The sequence below is a fragment of the Rhamphochromis sp. 'chilingali' genome, assembly GCF_963969265.1.
Source record: "Rhamphochromis sp. 'chilingali' genome assembly, chromosome: 7".
Classification (NCBI taxonomy): domain Eukaryota; kingdom Metazoa; phylum Chordata; class Actinopteri; order Cichliformes; family Cichlidae; genus Rhamphochromis; species Rhamphochromis sp. 'chilingali'.
Window position 1 is genome coordinate 7,583,016 of NC_137934.1, and position 14,083 is coordinate 7,597,098.

Here is a 14,083-nt window from a genome sequence, read left to right on the forward strand (position 1 = left end):
TCTTATGGACACATTGTTTTGTATTTTATCCATTTTATGTTACAAACTGAAACTGATGATCAAGTCTTGGATGCATCCCCTAAAATGTTCAAAGGTGCTTAAAATGAATTATATTAAGGCCCCCAGGACCTAGACTTGCATTTGAACCCCTCAGTTGGAGTTCAAATGGCACAGCCGGTTCAGTTATTCTCATAGTTCGCACTTCAGTACTTCTTCGTGTTTGCCTCTGCTGGTTTGTAGGATCCTACTTCAAGAAAGAGTGATATTTTTTTGGGGAAAACAAACCACTGCCTTAAGGTCTTGTAAAGAATCTTTGAGGTTATGCAGCTGAAAATTTAAAGTTACTCCTGACCTACTTTGAAGTTTTCTTACCTGTTTGCAGTGTGCTTTTTAACTGGATCTTATGGTGAATCACAGCAGTTATGGTAAATGGGACTGACAATGTTCGGAAGCATTGTTCTGGATATAATTATGTTGATGATTTATGTGTCAGACACACGAGACTCACAAAGACTCACGCAGTGGCACAAACAAACACATATATACGATACCTGAGGGAGATGTGGGCGGGGACAAAGAATTACTTTGTGACAATTTATCCGTGAATAACATTACAATCTGGCTCCACCTGTCACAGCGCAGGAACAGCGAAGCATTACCTCCCACCGGGCTCTGGGGAGAAGGACCTACAGCAGATGGATGGGCTGATACAGGAGAGATCTGGTTCATAGGATGGGTTTCTATATGCGGGCTGTGAATATAGGTCAGTAACAAATTTACAGTCTTTGATAATGTTGAGCTTTTTAACCAAGTGCTCCAAATTATGACTCCCACTCTCCCATCATGATCACTTTGTTGCCAAGGTGATGAATCTGAAAAAAAGATTGATTTTTTTTTAAAGGAGGGGGGAAAACCACTAGTGAATCATTTTCATCTCAATAGATAAAAAAGGAAAGAAATGACTTTTGATCGCATTTGTGGTGGAAAGTGCAAGAAAGACATAATGTTGTAAAATGAAATCAAATAAACAACCTTCTAGTTTCACCTTTCTTCTTCTCCATCTCTAAGTGCTTTGGGGAATGAGATATGACATGAATTGTAGTTTTTGGCAACATTTCGAAGTAGTGACACTATAAATCTCAGCCCTCAACCCTGCTGCGTGCTGCAGGAGGAGGTTGTTTTGCAGGCTACTCTGGCTGTGGCGCTGGACTTGTTTGTGCCGTGCTGTGCGATGTGCTCAACAACAGAAAAAGTAGACAGAGATGATGATGAGGAGGGGGCTGGGGTGACAGAGTGGAGGGATGAAGAGTAGGGGGGCATGGAGGGACAGCAAAAGAGAGAGAGGGAGGCAGAGGGGACTGTGCTGCAGTGTTCTTCTGGCTGCTTTCCAAGGCAAGGCAAGGCAAGTTTATTTGTATAGCACAATTCAACAACAAGGTGATTCAAAGTGCTTTACAGAGACATTAGAAACAAGAACAAATAAAAAGCATGATTTAAAATTGATTAAAACAAGCAAATAAACTAACTAACTAATTAACAAACAAACAAACAAACAACAGTATATAAAATCAAAACAGATAAAATCAGAACAGTAGATAAAATCAGTAGTTAAATGTAAGGGCAGTGTTGCTTCCAGTGAACAAACAAAATACCGGCCTCAGCTAAAAAGAACGTTTCCCCTTCAGAGTGAGCGAGCCTTCAGAGAGGCCATGGGAGAGAAGGAGAATGAAAAAAAAAAGAGTACATGCTTGGGGAGTGTTCTCTCACTGTGCAATGACCCTCGACCTGCAAGAATCCACCAGAAGCCGAGTGTGGCATTAATAACACGTAGGTCAGGTTCTGCTCTCCTGTTTTTGAGCTCCTCTTGGGTTTCCATCCATCGCACCTTTGCACCTTTCATCCTTGCTTTGTCACACCGTCCCCCGTCCTGCTTGCACCCTTGTATCAGGCCAAGATGACCAGAAGCATGTTAGTTTATCTTGCATGACAAACAGCACAACACCTCTTTTTCATTTTATTACTTCACATTTCATTCCTCTTCCACTCTCTCGGTCTCTTTTTATATTATTCTTATCTCAGTTTGTTTCTTTATTTTATTCCCCATCCGACACAAATACAGCGCTTCGAAAATGAACTACCGCCGCCGCTGATGGACATTAATAATTTACATGGCAGCCAATGCGGCAGGAGAATGGAAATTAAACATAGGTTTGAGCTTGGAAGCTGGCAGGAAGCCAGCTGTGCACAGCCTGACTAGTGTGGTCCAGTGGAAAAATTAGCACAATAGCAACACTCATGCATAAACACACAGCTTTGCTTTGAAAAAAAAAATCATCACTAACAGTAGAATATATTGCAATTTAAGCCCCACGGGTATGTGTGAGAGATGCTCACAGTGTCTGCTTTCTCCATTGGTGATTATCTTCAATGAGGTTGCTACAGTCTGGAGACAACTGTGCATAACATATTTCCAAGCTTGCGTGGAAAGCAAACAATGGCCAGCTGCATCTCTGTGCATGCATTTTGCAGGCTTATATGAGCCCATCAAAGCCACGCCCACACGTGTTTCCATCTCTCCTCATTACACATTTTTCATTCCAACCTCACATGTGCGGTGTCGGAAATCCTGCGATGAAGTCAGCTGTAGTTTTGGCACCATCAGCAAAACAAAGCCAAAACCCAAATCCCTCCAGAAGGTGAAGGAAAACTTATTTGCCACCCTTGTCTAGTTTCACTTTACCATCAGCCCGGGCTGAGAGTCAAGTCAATATTTTCGCCCCACTTTCGTAATGATAAACCGCCAAAGGAAAATAAACACGCCAGTTTCAAGGTATTATCAAACACAACACGGAGGTAATTTGTCAGAATCGAATCACCAGATGGCGTTCACTGCGAACGTGTTGATCAGAGTTAAATTGAGCCCGGTAAATGTTTGTAGCAGGCTGCCACCGCAGGAAGGGCTAAATTAATCACAAGTAGGGAATTCACACCTCCCGAGTATGTCAACCACTTCCTGTCTTTAGACAAATACGCAGAAAGACAGACAGACAGCCCTGCCACCCTCCGGCTGGGTATGACACGTTATGCAAATTGACATTTCTGTGTATATAATAGACCTGATGATGAAATACTAATGGTATTTTTGAGCTGCCGTCGCTCCTTTTGACATGCTTGGAGTAGACAGTGCAGAACCTGTGACCTCCATGTGTGAAGAATGATATTTAGAAGGACAGTCTCCCCTCAGAGAATAATATGTTTATAACCTGGATAGAGAAGAATTTGCTGGAAGCTTTTCTTGAACTTGTGGCACTCCAGCACTATTAGACTTCCTTGGCATAAACTGACCAAGGGAATTCATTTTTAAGATGATATAATTCTGATCACAGATAAATTTCACCTTCACTTGGGTCGCTGGAGTAGTTCATTACTCTTGACAAGTGTCTCTCTTCTTAAAAACATTCAGCACAGGCGATTTAAGTCAGGGATATAGATCTCATACTGTTACCACAGCCACTCCTGATCTGAATATATATAACCGACGGGTATTCTCCTGACAATGCAGCTTAACAAACTCGCTAACCCTTTCCATACATCAAAGCCCGAACGTAATTACACCCTCACATCCTCTGGGATTCATGATAAGATGCTCATCATAATGTTTGGAAACCTCTTTCTGTGACACACTACATTGCAATAACAACATAAAGGTGAAAAAGCACTTCAGCTTTAGTTTTTCTCTCATTTTCTTCATTTCATATTCCATACTGCAGAACATTGACTCCAGACTATGGATAGAGATGCTTTCAGTATATTTTAGAAGTAGAGGTTTTTATTTCTATAGTAAGCATTCAAAGGGTGTTGTGTTTAAATGTACAACTTTTATTTTCTTTTTGTCAAACAACACTGTACTGTAATAATAATTAGATATAGTATACAAATGAGCAAAACTGCCCTTTGTCATGTTTCCTGAGTTTGGTTAACTTATTGGCCTTTTTTGGTCACTTTCTCCCCCTTTTTTGAGCAAATGGTATTTCTTGGACCGCACACAGTACATGCAAAAAATAATGCTCTGAATTTATGCTAAATGTTCAAGTTTACTTACTTATATTGAGTTGTCTGTACTTTTTTATAAGCATTCTGATTGTGATTCGGTCGTGCATGCTCGGTTTTTTTCAAGTGCAAAGTGCTTCTACAGTGCCAGAACCGAAGGCTGCTGAGACTGTTAATGTGGACATGACATGATATGACATGACAGCTGTGTTTAGATTTTGAGTTTTGGAGAAACATTATTCACATATAGACCTTAAGAAAGAGAAACGTGACAAAGTAGAGCTCTTTTACTTTATATTACTAAAAACTTATCAAATAATACAATGCACATTAAATTGTAATATAGCTTTTGTTTCAACTAGATGACCTTATGATTACATATATTTTATTACACAACTTTATATTCCAGCCAATTGATTTTTTTTACTGACTAAATAAAAGACTAAAAAGGTTATCTTTTTCTTAAAATGACTTCAAAAGTAAACTTTCGTATATACTATATTCATTAAGCATAAAGTGAAAAAGCTTTGGTTAAATTTGGATGATTGTGGCTTATAGCTCATGAAAATCAGGAATCCGGTGACTTAATAGACTTTTCATGAAATAAATGTCCAACTTCTGAAATCTATGTACATTTGTACACTCGATACTTGATTTGGGCTTCTTTACAACAAAATTACTGCATCATTGCTGTGTGGCATCAGTTTGTGGCACTATTGAGGTATTTTTGAAGCCCAAGTTTCTTTGATAGCCGCCTTCAGCCTGTCTGGATTTTTTGGATGGTTGTTTCTCAGCTTCCTCTTGGCAATACCCCACTGATTCTTTGTGGGGTTTAGGTCAGGCGAGTTGGCTGGAAAATTAATCACTGTAATAAATATACTGCATACAGCAAATGCTTTGGTAGTGGTTTTGGCACTGAGGGATGGTGCCAAGTTCTGCTGGAAAAGGAACCTGGCATCTCCACCAAGGCTGTCAGTGGATACAAGTATGAAATTATCTGAAGGATAGATAGCTGCATTCATTTTTGATGATAAAAAAATACTAGAAACGGCACACCATATCATCCATAAACAAGTTTTTACTCAAATTTTACCACCATCAAGCCTTGGTTTATAGATTATGCAGAGTCCTGACACTGGACAACAAATTTAAATAGCATTTTCAGAGCTACTTTGTAGCTAACATCCTGGAGTCTGAGACAATGTTTGGGTGGCATGTGTGACATGAGTGGGCACAGGCTAGTGCAAAGGTGCAGTCGACGTCTCCCCACACAAATGTGTGTGTAAAAGCCAAATGGTCTTTCTCTCGCACTCTCTTTCTTCCCTGCTTGTTTTAAGAGCGGTGATACATTTTTACATAAGGAGCTGCAACCTGACAAGTTGAAACGGCCTCAGGCTACATGTTAAAGAAGGCAGTAATTCATATATTAGATCTGAACAGGGGCATAAATAGAAAAGGGTGCAGGTGTGAATAAATAAAGCCAAATAAATGTATTTGCCTCTCATGTAAAAGTGAGAAAATAGCGGCAGGCAGTCAGTTGAAGATTATTTACAGACATTCATGTTTTTAGAATGAATTTGCTTTTTTAAACAAAAGAAACATCACCAACGACGCTCGTTAATTTGTTTTGCTTGCAGTACGTGTATTCATGTTGAAGGTTGCTAAAGCAGCTAAAGTAGTGCAACGCCTATATGACTCATTCTATATGGAAAATATAGCGCCACAAGAGTGAATATTTCATAAGATTTAAATGGCTCTCTCGCCTCCGTTTTAATTGAGTTGCATCAGACTCAAAGCAAAGCATGCAATAGGAAAATCTATTAGAATTCAATTCCACGTTATGAGAGAGTCTATTAAAGTTAACAAGGACTCATAACCTTCATGCTTTCTTAGGCTGGATGGCTTATTGTTTAGCGCTCTCAGTGATGCCAGCCCCATTCTGTCTCTCCTCAGGTCTTTGGCCTCCATTGTCAGTTGTGTAGAAAATAACACGAGCTTGGCTTCAATTCATAATTCATTTTGGGCAAAACAGGTGTCTGGCCTCATGTGCACCCCCTCCTCGCACAATGTGGCGGCCGCTGCCTGCAGGCAGAGTCACAGCACTTCCGTCATCTCTCTCACACGAGCACAAACACATGTTCCAGCACATGCATTTGCACCCAAATTGAGATGACTGCCAGCGTGCACGCTCACGGTGCGCACATATGCAGTGCACGCATGCATGACATATCTACAAAACAATATATTTATCCATTTGGCACTGGGCCAGATTTTTCTGGCAACAAAGGTCATTCCAACAGATAAACACATTTTAATTACCTGAGCTCCTGTTGCATGGGAAATAAGTGTACGCAGTTATAGTCAAAGAAAGTTATATATTCAGCTAGAATTATGCTAAGATTTGACTGGGAATAATCCCCCAGAGCATGCAGTCTGAATTTATGTCTCTTTTGGCTTCAGACTAATATATAAAAGTGTGTCATAGCATACAATACCACATGTCATGTAGCAAGTTCAACCAGACATGCTGTCAAGCATATTTTTATGAGACTGTAAATAAGAGACAGGCCGAGTACATCTCCATCTCCATCCATTATTCATTACCAGATGTTGTTTTATATTAGTTTCCAGGTATCTGCAAGGATTCTGTGGAGACCGCAACATCCTTGTGTTTTTTTGTTTTTTGAGCCATTTACTCTGTTTCTCAGTGATGGCGCACAACTGGCTTGGAGCATATTATATATAAGCTGCCAGACTCACCATCAAGAACTGACTTGTTTGAGCAATTTATGATTTTCAGCATCAGTAGCGTGACATCGGGGGCGTTTCTACAATCCTCTTGATCTGTTTGTCCTTTTGTGGAAAACAGAGATCAAAGTGAAATGTGGAGCTGTGCGCTTTTGCCACATTGCCGGGATTATGGAGTTCTGAGGAGAAGCATCCTGACAATATGAAAATGGCATGCTACCATAATGTTTTACACATTTTCTTACACTTTGAATTTAATTCAATTCAATTTTTTGCATAGTGACAATTCAAAAAATAAGTCATCTAAGGGCACTTAAAATTATATGTCAGAAATTTTTCAGTAGTTTGAGTAATGAGGACGGCTGGTGGTATGTGTATATTGTGTGTGTGTGTGTGTGTGTGTGTGTGTGTGTGTGTGTGTGTGTGTGTGTGTGTGTGTGTGTGTGTGTGTGTGTGTGTGTGTGTGTGTGCGCGTGCGTGATGGGGGGCGTATGATGCCAATTGTGAACACAGAAGACCTAGAAAAACAAATCTGCTAGTGACAAAGAGTGTTATTCCAGGCAAGCTCCTCCAAATCCATTTGAACGCCCACTCAGACACCTACGGACTGGCTCATCCATAGCCAGATCAGGTCCCAGCTCAATCCATTACCTGCTGCGTGGAATGGATGGTGGCAGATTCCCTTGCTGAGGCCGCCATTATCAAAGAGAAATGGTGGAAGAGAGGAAGAGGGAGAGATGGAGGGATAAACAAAAGCGCGGCTTGGGTATAAGTGATAACAGCAGGAGAAACCGTGGGATGGAGGGCAGAAAGCTTTATCCTCTCAGAAAATAAAAAAATATCTTATTGTTCCTTTCATGGTAAAGCTGAAGATACCATCATACCGTTAAAGTGTTGGTGACACAAAAGCTTTCTATAGCATTTCTAAACCTACCGGGCACAGGGAGTACTAAGGTTGCTGAAGGCTATCCAGGCTGTCATCTGCACCAGCACAGGCCAGTTATAGTTTGCTATTAATAAGCCAGACTGTAATTTTTTATAAGGAGCCTTGGGCAATATTTCTCCAGGCTTTCTTGAGGTCTTTCAAAGTTTTTCTTTGGACATTTGCTGCTTTTTCACTCAATGTTAGTTCAGTTCTTGTACCTGACCATTTTCAGAGAATAAAAATGTTGTTTGTTACACTACTTATCGCTGACCTATGAATTTTTCCAGGATGAAAAGGGGACCCAACTCAAAGCTAAAGCAGTGTGGGATCATCTTGTCAGAGTATAGAACAGAATGCAGCAAATATCCAAAGAAGAGCTTTGAATGTCCCTCAAGAAGTCTGGAGAACTCTTCCTGAGGACTACTTAAAGAAATTATAAGAAGAGAATCCAATTTAAAGAGAGTTCAGACTGTGTTGAAGAGTAAAGGTGGTCAAATCCCAAATACTGGCTTTCAGCCCTGTTAAAATTGTACAAACTCTGTCTTTGCCTTTATACTGTATTTCCATGTATTTCTGCATGTTTTAGCATATCATTGCATCGTTTATCGTGGGAGTTACGTTCTAAAAATAGCCAGCGATAGGTGAAATCTTCAAAGTAGCCAGCTTTATTTTTTTTTACAATTATTATAGGTGTTTTAAGGCTGTAAAACCCCTCACTACACACTTTATACACTTTTGTCAGACAGGCATGAACGTTTTCACACTTTTCTCTCTTGTTTGAACAATCTCAAAGTTCAAACCCTCATAGAGATTATCCCAAAGGGGTGCATTTTGGTAGACTGTTCCTGTAAGAGATGGAAATTGACTTTTTATTGTTCTTGGAGGTGCTATGAATAATGCAAGGAGGACAATCTATGGAATGAGAGTGATGTAATCATAAATTAATAGATGCTGGAAATAAGGGGAAAATTGGAATTATAGTGGAGAATGGAAAAGAAATACAACAAGCTCAAAATCCCTTTTTGTTTAAGATAAGACGTTATGTTTTTCTTTCTTTTTGTCAAAAGTGTACACATTTATATTTTTACTGACAAGAAATACAAAGAATCATGAATTATAAATAACACACTGAACAGTTTAACCACATTGTCACTGTACATCTTGTGCACCGTATTACAGTACTGAAAATCATTAGAAACAATTCTTTGTATGCTTATCCTGACCACAAGCTGCTGTGGTTTCATCATTGCTCTTTGCTCATTGAACACAGTGAACCACTTTCCCAGACATGATAAAGCAAACTCCCACACAGCTGCACTGACAGGGAGAAGCTCTCGTATTATCTGTTCCCTTGCGATGCTCCATTTTACTCTGTGTTTGGCCAACTGTCTCTAAAACTTCTGCTGAGCAAAGTGGATCAAGCAAAGGGAATAAGTTACCTGGATTTTGAAAAGTAGCTACCAGACCTAGGAGCGTCATATCCCCACTTGACTTGGTCGCACAGGGTCACCTGCCCATTTTTTCAGGGACTTTTTAAAGTATGATATAAATGGGCACGCTGGCTTGAATCCAACACTTTCTTTCTGCACGGCAGGAGCAGGGGAAGTCTTCTCTCTCCCTTTCTCTCTCTCTCTGCCTCTCTTATAGTCGTTCATCCTCTGTCTTTTTCTCCGAGCCCTCCAATCCCTTCCTCTTGACTGCTCACGTCGCATGGGATTATGGACACATTCACCACTGGATGTTTTTGGCGCAGAAAGACACTTGGAGTGGCTGAAGAAAAATACTCGTACTTTAACAGATTTGAATGTTTCGTCTGCATTTTTTTTTTGTCATAGAGCTTGATTATGGATTACCCATGAACAATTACATTGCGAGACATGATTATAACAGCAAGAAATAGAGCACAAAATCCATGTGTTGTGGGTTCAACAGACTCTAGTACTGCAATAAATAATGCAAAGGAGTGCTTGAGTAAGTAAAACAGCTAAATACTGTAACTGCTAGAATTAATGTACCGCTGGTGTTCTTCCATAGAAAGAATTAGCTTTAGACCTAGACATAGAAAGATAAAGTTGCAATGACTGTAAACGTTTTTTGTTGTTGTCTTTAAAAAAAAAAAAAAGCTTAAATACTGCACTGTATGAAAAATTCTCTTATTTTCGATTTGAAATAACACTACAACCACATCAAGCTACCTTAATTGGCAGGTTGGCACTTTGTAGAATCTGTGGAAGGTTGGAGAAAGTTGGTAAAAAGAATAAAAAGAATAGTTTTGAGTCTGAGCTGAGGCCCCTTGCTCTCTGTTTTTTTCTCAAAGAAATGTGTTTTATAGAAAAAATCTGTCTTCAAACACTTCTTCCCAAAACTCCCAAGATAAATTTCTTTAACGGGGCTCCTCATAATACAGCGAAGGCGTTGTCAGTTTTAAATCTATTTGACAGTGTAATAAAGACATAATCTAGCATAATCAAACCACAATCTTCCCATGCAAATATACTACAACACAAAACAACACTAGTAGCATTTGATTTTGGGACAAGCTTGTGGTTTTCAAGCTTGTGCTGGTAATGTATATCTGTAATTATGTAAATGTAAGTACTTCAGTAGAGTAACCACAGTAATGGATTAAAAAAAAAAAGAAGAAGATAAATGGCATTTTTGGCCTGCCAGCAAAAGAAACTGAAATTAATAGAATAATGAGGCTGGAAGGGGGTAGCAGACAGGGGTATATTAATAGTGTCCTAATTAGCCTTATGCGTTGAATGTTTCATATTAGTGTATAACTATATGAACCGAGAATACCCAAAACTCTTCATCAGCAGTCCTTAAAAAAATTCTTGATGTGCACTTTTTTTTTTATAGGAGAGAGAGAGTTTCCTTCCCTTTCTTACCCTTTTTTTTACTCCATCTAAAAAGCTCTCCCCATAATGACGCTCGGCTTTGTCATTGATTGGCTTGGAGCACATAATTAGCTTACATCTCATCATTGCCACAATGACTTATTTACCCTGAAATAACAAGACGAAACAGAAATGTCTTATTAAGTTCAACAGCCCGGAGAGATTGAGGGCTTTTATTTATGTCTTTAATAATTTAACACAATAGTGGTACATATATGAATAAAGGGCTTACACTAGATTACATGAAGTACTAAAGATGTCTCTAGTAACTGTCTCTGGTAATTGTTTGTGTGCAGACCAACGTGGATGTGATGCAGTTCCACATGTAAGGATATTAAATACTGCAAACTCCAGACACATAAAAAATACTTCTAAATTGGTTTTTGGCTGGCGAATAAAGTTATCAGACCTGAATATGTGCTGTCAAAGGCGAAAAAGCCAAGGCCAAGCCCTGAGCTTGTACAGGCCAATTCAATTACTCCAGGCCATTGTCTAATGGAGAATGAACTAACCAGGCGAGGGGTTACTTTGGGGTGACTCTGCTGACTACTGCCTCTTGTCTACATGATCTAATTTACTAAGACACGCCGGTATTGATTGGCTTCTGCATGCCAAGAGAGAAAAACCTTCTTAGATGCACTTTTGCAGTTTGCCATCAGGCAGAGGGTGCATAACATTGCTAAAGGAGGCCGTGCGTAAACCTTCATAGACATGCACACGTATGAGTAGAAGCTGTTGGAGTCCAAGGTAATTTTCTTATCGCTGTAAGCCATGACAACCAAATTGGCTGGGGTTGCAGCTGCATGGGTCAACAGGCACAATCAATGGGCTCAGCAATGAGAAAAGTGAGGGGCGTGGGGATATGTGTGCATCTCTATAACTATGACTTCTCTTACCTGTGGCTGAATAAGAGGGCCAAAGGGCTATCACTAGGCACAATCGGTATTAACACCTTGCTTTCACCATATCTGTATTTTCCTTACGGTCTCTCTCTCTTGCTCCTCCTCGCCACCAGCTCAAAGCTGTGGACACAACAGTCTTATCTAGTGCTGCCTTGCTGTCAGTGAGTGCGGTCTATTTCGGGTTTTATCTCGAGCAGGGGCTGGGCCTGAGCCGTAGGTCTGAAGCCGAGCCAGTGCTCCTGGAGATAAGGCAGACAGGGACGCTGTAACCTGTGTGTCTGCGGTCAGGGTGGGAATGGATGGAGCCAGCTCCACAGTCTAACAGCTTCCTCTTTGCACTCAATGGATTGGATTAGGATCACACAGCTCTGAAGGCAAACTTACAAGTCTCTCTTAAAGGCAGAGCTGGTTTGGAAAGGCCACAAGAAGGGTTTTGTGGTGGTATAGTCTACCACAACACACTCTCGCCAGGGTTTTAATGGCATCACAGATACGGATACCAGTTTAACTGTAAGCAGAATGAAGTAAGTTGTTAATACTTAAATAACTGTGTATGCTTATGTAAAAATACCCAATGTTTCAAAGTATATATAAAAAGAAGAGTGGTGGGTTTAAAAAAATTAAACCAACCAAATGACAAACAAATAAAGAACTGCTTAGATATTTCCACTTACACGTGACTACTAAACCATAAAGTAAAACACAACAAGCTAAAATTGCACAAATCACCCAGGAGAGAAACAGGCTTAAATTGTTCCTCATTTCAGAAACAAGTACTGACTGATTTGTGTTTGGGCAATGGGTGCTACTTCCAATATTCATGTCATGTTATTATCTAATAAAACACATGTTGTTAAACCCATAACAGACTTTTAATAATGACACAACTGCCAGTGCCAATTTTGAGTATGTGTGATTATATTTTGTGCTCTCCAGTGCATCTGAAAGTGCAGAACATGACTCGTATTGCTAAGAGGTTTGCTAAGTTTAATGTGAAAAGATTGATCTTTTAGTTGTTTTGAGTAGATTCAGGGAAAGTCATTCTAAAAGCATGTCTTTACACTTGTCAGCCAACTTGGCAATGCTTTAGAGCACTTATTTGTGGAGTTATTTTGAAGCTCTTATTTAAAAGAAAAAGTAGAGCCTCATTAATATTAACAACCAATCTGATGTTTTTAAAAAGAAAAAGAAAGAAAAGCTAAAGGCCTGGGAACTTTGAGTAAGTCTTATTAATATCGAGTCCCTGAGAGGTCAAACATGCTGCAAAAAATACAAATTGAAAACTTGTGCAAAAGCACACAAAACACAATGCAAGTTCAATAAAACACATCAGAAATAGAAAAAAAATGCAGCAAAAGCTCATAATTTTTTATCAAATTAAAAACCTCACAAAACACGCTGGAAGTGATTCTGGGGAGAAATGAAAGTGACAGAACAGCTGCCGAAGTGAGAGGCTAACAATAAACAGCTAATGGCCAACATGTATCTAGAGTATTACATGAATCATCCATTGTTTTGTGTGCCTTTTTTTGCTGTTGTTTTCATAAGTTTCAGTGCATTTGAAATCTCAAGTTGTGCCTTTACTGTGCATCTAATTACCCAGTAGTGACCCGCCAGCTTTATTGACTGCTCATTCCAAAATCTTACCATGATCACCAGAGGAGAAAGAAACAGCCATAACCTGTAAGCTTTGATGATCAGCATCAGTTTTCATCAGTAAAATTCTAACACTAGCCTTCCCATCCCAAATCACCCATCGTCTTTCTGTGTAGGGCTCCGAGCCTATGGCGCTAGAGCACCAAACAAGAATTAAGAAAGATCGAGTCAAAAAAAAAAAGTCAGGCTGCTCAGCCTGCCACAGCTTATAGATTGCACAGTACAATGCGGTGAGACTACAGATGTGAATATGTCTGTCTTAGGAGTGGTGGGCTTGAGCAGGGTGACAGAGAAAAAGACAGATGATGAGAGAAACCAGATGAGACTACTCAGAAATGCTTCCAGTGATCAGCACACTACCTCAGCCTGACAGAATCATTTTCAAAACCAATGTGTCCCAATATGGCAATGTGCACTATCAGCCGCTGCCTGTTTGAGGATCAACCCTGCCCTTCTAATAAAGCCCTCCCAGAGACTTTTAGGAATCACACATTCACTTTAAACACCGCTCTCCTTTTCTTTGATTACTCTGTCCCGTGACCAAACTGCCACAAACATAATTTAGTTCTGCTCCACACCGTGTTCGGGAAGCCAGTGTTATCACTTCTTGAGCCAACATGACATCTCCCTTTGTTCATGCTCCGTGATTGCATTATTCACAGTACCTTGGAGAATGTTTTGGAGAATTGGTAGTGTTATTTTGGTCCGGATGACTCAATTATGCATGAGGCTTTATTTTCAGTGTTTGCTCCATGGGTTCGAGTAAGGACAGGCTGTTAGAATCAGAAAGCATGTGAACTACTGACAGAACTGATGCCTCATTAAACCACTCCAGTGTTTCCAGACAGATATCAATCGGAAGCAAATAAGCTCACTTTCATACTCTTAATCACTAGATAAGT